This window comes from Anas acuta, chromosome 1 (assembly GCF_963932015.1).
Source record: "Anas acuta chromosome 1, bAnaAcu1.1, whole genome shotgun sequence".
NCBI classification, from domain to species: Eukaryota; Metazoa; Chordata; class Aves; order Anseriformes; family Anatidae; genus Anas; species Anas acuta.
In genome coordinates this window covers 159,568,362-159,574,627 of record NC_088979.1, presented here as the reverse complement: position 1 = coordinate 159,574,627, position 6,266 = coordinate 159,568,362, and the positions used below count along the sequence as shown (strand labels likewise).

General features: G+C 40.8%; 1 long non-coding RNA gene across 1 annotated transcript in view; it reads left to right on the top strand.

Moving 5' to 3' along the window:
• LOC137849312 (uncharacterized) overlaps positions 1-6,266 on the top strand; it is a 61,299-nt gene that overhangs the window by 3,843 nt on the left and 51,190 nt on the right. The gene's annotated exons all lie outside the window — the stretch shown is intronic.

The window sequence follows — 6,266 nt, the reverse complement described above, 5'->3', positions numbered from 1 at the left end:
GATGATGGGAACTGCTTAATATTTGCATCTGGTTACGCACGCCACACTTTTGAGAACTGTATTGCAGTATCAGAGGTGAATGTAATTGAAACGTGAATGTTTCAATTTGTCCATCAACCCTGCATGTGAAACAAGATAGTTAGTGTTTGCACACGCTCCTTTTGAAGTCCCTGAAAGACTTTTAGGTTACTGACAGAAAGGAATTCCCCTGGTTTGGTTTGTTCTGTCACTAAATATGATGGCTGTCATTCTGGTTTGCCCAGTCATTGCCATGGTGTGAGCTGTCGTACAGCAGTTTCAGTGCTGAGGGTTATCTGCAGAAGGGAACTTTCATGTAAAGCTGGAGCCTACCCACAACAAGTCTGACACTTTCTACTCAGGAACTGGTGTGGTGTAACAACGTCATACAAGGGAGAAGCTTAGTTTGCAGAATTTAATTTACCTTAGTGCAGGTAACGATATGAGGTGGCTGGCCATCATCCGCAGTTCATTATAATGTATCTAAAAGTATTCATTTCTTCGTGTCATGTATTTTATCTGTTCAGTTTGTTAGACAATGAGGCTGAACTGCGGGTGGAAGTTTTCCTCCCATGGAAGGAAATACAGTGTGAAGTAATAAGTACTAAGTATGAAGTATCAGCACAAAGTTACACTCCCAGTTCTGATTTCTTAGGAACAAATGGATGGGTTTACTGGCTTTATGTTGGACATGTATTTTTTGTCTGTCTGCTGTCAGGCAAAGCTGTCTTGGAAGCATAAAGACAGCAGAAACTCAGCATCATGTGCATTGGCTAGCTTCAAAATCCAATAGAGTGGTTGTGGAACCACAGTCTCAAATTAATCTTACTTATAGTTCTTATCTATGTTCCATTCATGTTTTAAAAGTTATTTCCTCAACCACAGACATACACATTATCTGTCATGAAAGATTTTATTGGTTGTGTTTTTACATGGCTTGGACACTGGACTTTTTTTTTTTTTGCCTTATCTTCAGGTGCTTCCAAAGTGACAAAAGCTAAAGCATCCTACAATCCTTTGTATCACCCAATTTCAGAGCAGTAGACTTCTCTTTGAAGAAATAAAAGCAAACAAACAAACAACAACAACACAACCTTGGCACAAAACTGTCCTCTATTCCCTAGCTCTACACTTTTCATTTTGTTCCCTGGGAATAGGCATTCTCCAGGCAAGGTAATGATACAGAAGATAACGTGAGAGAGCCAACATGTGCACATGCATAATGATTAGCACTGGAAAATCTTCACTGTGAGGGTGCCAGCACTCAAACAGACTGCATAGAGAAGTTGTGGAGTCTCCTTCTCTGGAGATATTCAACCCCTCCCTGGATGTGGTGCTGGGCAGCCTGCTCTAGGGGACCCTGCTCCAGTCTGTGTCTGTAACCTGCAGACCTGCAACTAGCACCACAATTAGACCTTAATACAGCCGAGGATCTGTGCCTTTATTGTTTGATTTCTTTGAAGGAAAGAAAACTTATGTTATGAAGCAAAGTGCAGTGCTCAAAGGAAATAAGTTCATTATGAATCAGCTCAAAATATCTTTCTAATATTTTACAGGAAATTTAAAAAACAAAAAAAAAACCACAAAATGGTTCATATGCCTGTTATATGATTTGCGTCAGGTTGGAGTAAAACTCTTCTTTTGCCACGCCTTGTGAGAAACATTTCAGTACTTAAATGATTATTGCTAACAGCAAGTTCCGCTTTTCAAAGACCAGACTTCTACCTGAGAAACAGGTCGTCACGTTTTACTTCTTGTCAGTATAAGTGGTGACAAAAAGGTTTAGGCAAAAAGTGAAAATGGTGTAAGATTATAGCCATTTTCATTGGCTGAAAAAGAGTGTAAGCTTGCCTAAAAATGTGAAATATGCTGAAAGTAGAAGCCAAAAATCCTTCCTTTGTAGAACCCTCCCAAGTGTCTGGAATTTGTTAGCTTTCCTGACTGTGAGGAAAAGATTTTCTGTCATACAGTCATCTTTGATATGAGAAGACTGAATGCCTCTTAATTATTTCAGATTTCTAGCTTAGAGTTTCCCGATGTTTATGGTACTTAACTTCTAATGCCACCCATAAAAACGAGGTATGTAGTTCATGTTGCACTACACTGACAAAATATGTTATCTCTATCTGTGTGTTCAAAAAATTATCCTAAATTCAATGGAATTTTTTGATAACATTTAATCCATAGTAAAATATGCATGTATCATTTGCATTCATGTTCAATATTTGCCTTGAAATACATATTAAAATTGTGAAAACTGTAAATCCATTCATGACAAAGACATTTAAGGAAGTGCTACAGATATGCCCTTGTCTTAGACTGCATTGATATGGAAATCTTCTTATTTAAATGAAATGTAAAAAACCTATATGAAACATTAATTCAGTCTTGCTGTACAGTGAGTTTGACAATGAAAATAATACTCCCTCTTAGAAAGGCAACAGAAACTGGAAAGCATTGCTATAAATAAAATAAGCAGTTGCCCAATGGTTATGGTATAGTGTAACTATACCTTCTAGAATCACTTGTTGCTTGTCCATCTTCTTGGCTAATTTAGAAAAATAATGTGGCTTTCTATGAGCACTAGCTTTCTTATCAGAAATGTCTTTTTAGGCATAATTCAAGTAGAAATGGCAAAGCAGGAAGAAAAAAAGCATGCCTTACTGAAAGTTACATCTCCTGCTGAATTTACCAGAGGACATGGTTTTACCAGGGGACCAAGCTGGGCTCCTGCACCCCAGTGGGAACACTCTTGGTTGCCTGACAGGGTAGGCAGGCAGGTGGCTGCCCTTGTTCTGAATGCAGGGGTGTCCAGCTTGGTGGGAAGCTGGTATGCCTCTGTATGCAGACAGGGAAAGAAAAGTGCACAACTGGATGGTCTAGCTGGTTTAAAACTTCTTATTACTGGTGTGATGGATTTGGGCCTGAATAACTGAGGACTGGAAACAGAACTATCAGTTTCTACTTAAGTACACTGACAGTTAGAAATGAAGTGAAAAGAACAGTTCACAGGAGAGCGCCCTGCACTGAATCATTTCCAAACAAGATGTATGTGGTACGTATTCTTATCATATATGGACAAAGATAAAGCAGAAGCTATATTTACCATATATGAGCTATTACTTCAGCCCCCGGATTTTTTAACCTTATGAGAATTTAAGTAAGTGTCTGTATTTAATTTGTAATAATTTTGTAAGAAAAACAAAACAAAACAAAAAAAAACAACACTTTTTAGGAGATGAGGCAGGTTACAAAATGCAGTATTCAAAAGGTAAGAGGGACAAAAGCACAGAAGCACATGTATTATAGAAACAAATACCCACCAGACTACTTGAGTGCCTCAGAATTAATGGAGCCAACTTGATAGTACATCTATGGGTCTGAAGAGAATTGTTATCTCTGTTTTACCAATAAGGAATTGAGAGGGAGAAAATATGGTCACAAGATCTCTGACATTTTAAGGTTTAAAGATAGCATTAATTCTTTCACTTAATTTTGAATTAAATTACTTTGATTTTGGGAGAATAGGCTCGCTCTCCAAAGAACAACTGACAGAAAATTAAACCTAATCATTGGTTGTTGTGTGTTGCTGTTGAAAGGGAGACAATTACGCTTTTCATCCCGTCCCAGGCCACGCGCTGCTGACGCTTGCCTTGTGTCAGGTCTCGTAGCTGTGCCGCCAGGCCCCCACGCTGAGCCAGCAGCTGTTGCTGCACAATTGCAAGACGTGATGCAAGTGGCATGGGGAAAACGGGCAGACAGGGATGGTGAGGGGAAGGCGAGACTGACCTCTATGTGACAGCGTGCCCTCACATCAGATGCAGGGTGAAACCACACCCTGAGCACGGCGATGCTATTAATAGGTCTTCTGTATTGGCATCAGATGAACTCCGCACCGCAAGCCCAGGGTGTCATCTGGCAGCAATCTGGAATGCTTGGAGCAGCGCACCTGCTTTGGCAGCAGAACAGGAATGCAAGCAGATTGCCACTACTTCTTACATCCACCTCTCCGATGGGTGCTAAAGCGGAGACATAAGACATTTTGTAGGACCAGTGAAGCATGTAACAGACTATGCATCCAGCCTAGTTTTCCTCACCTTACTTTTCTGCTGGGGATCTCTGTATCTTAGCAAGTTTATGAAGAACCTGCGTATTCTTTTCATCGTAGGATATACTGTTTATTTTAATTGGATGTAATTCTGTAATTTAATCTATTATCATTTAACTGATTCAGGCTTTTCTAAATAATTTGTCAGCATTTAACATTGTTAGCACTGCAAGGGAAGGAACCCAGGCTACTACAGGAAAAGAACAAGTCAGAAAGTAATCAAGTATGTCAGATGTTTTCCTATTGGGGAATTCATCATATAACTCTGAGAAACTTTGCAGCTGCAAGATCTTAAGTGGGTATCTTCAGAAACTTGTAAAGCTGAAAGTACCTTCTAGGAAAAGGGTAAATAAAGTGCTCTTATTGACTCTTATGACTAAGCTGATCTCATCTTTCATTTCTGGAGAAAAAAAATGTTAGGAATATTAAAATAATTTGTAAGCATTTAGAAGATAATGTCAATACTAAATGTGTGCCAAGAAGTAATCACATCAAGCCACTTTTATTCTGTGATGAAGCAAAGGGCTTTGTAAACAGAGTAGAAGGAACAGGAATTATATCACAGAATCACAGGATGGTTGAGGTTGGAAGGGACCTCTGGAGGTCATTTGGTCCAACCTTCTGGTTCAAGCAGAGCCACCCAGAGCAGGTTGCCCAGGACCATGTCCAGGTGGCTTTTGAAGACCCCCAAAGAAGGAGACTCTGCCATCTCTCTGGGCAATGTACACCAGTGCTCAGCCACCCATGCAGCGGAGAAGTCCTTTCTGGTGTTCAAACAGAACCTCTTGTGTTCCAGTTTTTGCCCATTGCCTCTTGTCCTGACACTGGGCACCAGTGACAACAGCCTGGGTCTTTGTACAATCCCTTCAGGTATTTAGGCACTTTGATGAGATCCCTCCTGAGCCTTCTCTCACCCAGGCTGAACAACCCCAGCTCTCTAAGCCTCTTCTAATAGGAGAGCTGCTTCAGTGCCTTGATCATCTTGGTGGCCTTCCATTGGACTCTTTCCAGTAGGTCCCTGTCACTCTTGTACTGGCGTGCCCAGAACTGGACACAGTGATCCAGGTGTGGAGCCTCAGAAATGCTGAGTAGAGGGGAAGGAAGGATCACCTCTCTTGGCCTGCTGGTGATACTTTGCCTAACGCAGCAAAGAATACCATTAGCCTTACTAGTGGCAGGGGCACATTGCTGACGCATATTCAAGCTGGTGTCCATCAGGACTCTTAGGTTCTTTTCTGCTTTCCAGTTGGGTGTTCCCCACCATGTCCTGGTGCCTGGGGTTGTTCCTCCCCAGGTGCCGGACTCTTCACTTCTTCCTGTTGAACTTCATGAGATTCTTGTGAGACCGCCTCTCCAGTCTGTTGCGGTCCCTGTGAATGGCTGCACAGCCCTCTGGTGAGGCAGCCACTCCCCCCAGTTTCATTTGGTCTGTGAATTTACTGAGGGTGCACTCTACTCCATTGTCCAGATCATTAATGAAGGTGTTAAATGGGGCTGGATTCAGTATTGACCCCTGCAGTACTCCGTTCATTACTGGCCTCCACATAGACATTGCACCACAGACTACTACCCTCTGGGCCCAAACAGTTTTTGATCAACCTCTCTGTCTGCTCACAAAATACATGTATGTGTTTTATCTATACCCTGACTGTACATATACCCTGATTATACCAGAATCTTTCAAATTATCACAAAACATGACCAAAAGCCATCCAGGAAAACCTAGAGTAGATTAAACTGGTAGGTGGTAAGTATATAGTTGCTGCAAAAACTATCAGTATTTTCATAATTTCTGAAAAAAAATGTCAGTTATTTTCAGCAAAAGCTGTGAACAATTCACTCATTCCATTCTATACAATATTTCCATTAAAAATCTGGGTGATGGGATAGAAAACATAAGTATAAAATAGCACATTATATGAGCCTAGCAGGTACTGTAATTATATTGACAGATAAAATAAAGATTCAAATTAATTCTGAAGAACTGGAAACGATCTGGAAAAACAGAATAAAATTTAATAGGGATAAGTGCAAAATATTGAGCACGGAGTAATTGAGTTAACAAGTACAGGACAGGGAACGGGCGGTAGTTTTATCAGCCCTGCAGAGGAGTTGCTAGGTGCTGTGGTGGAAAACAGCC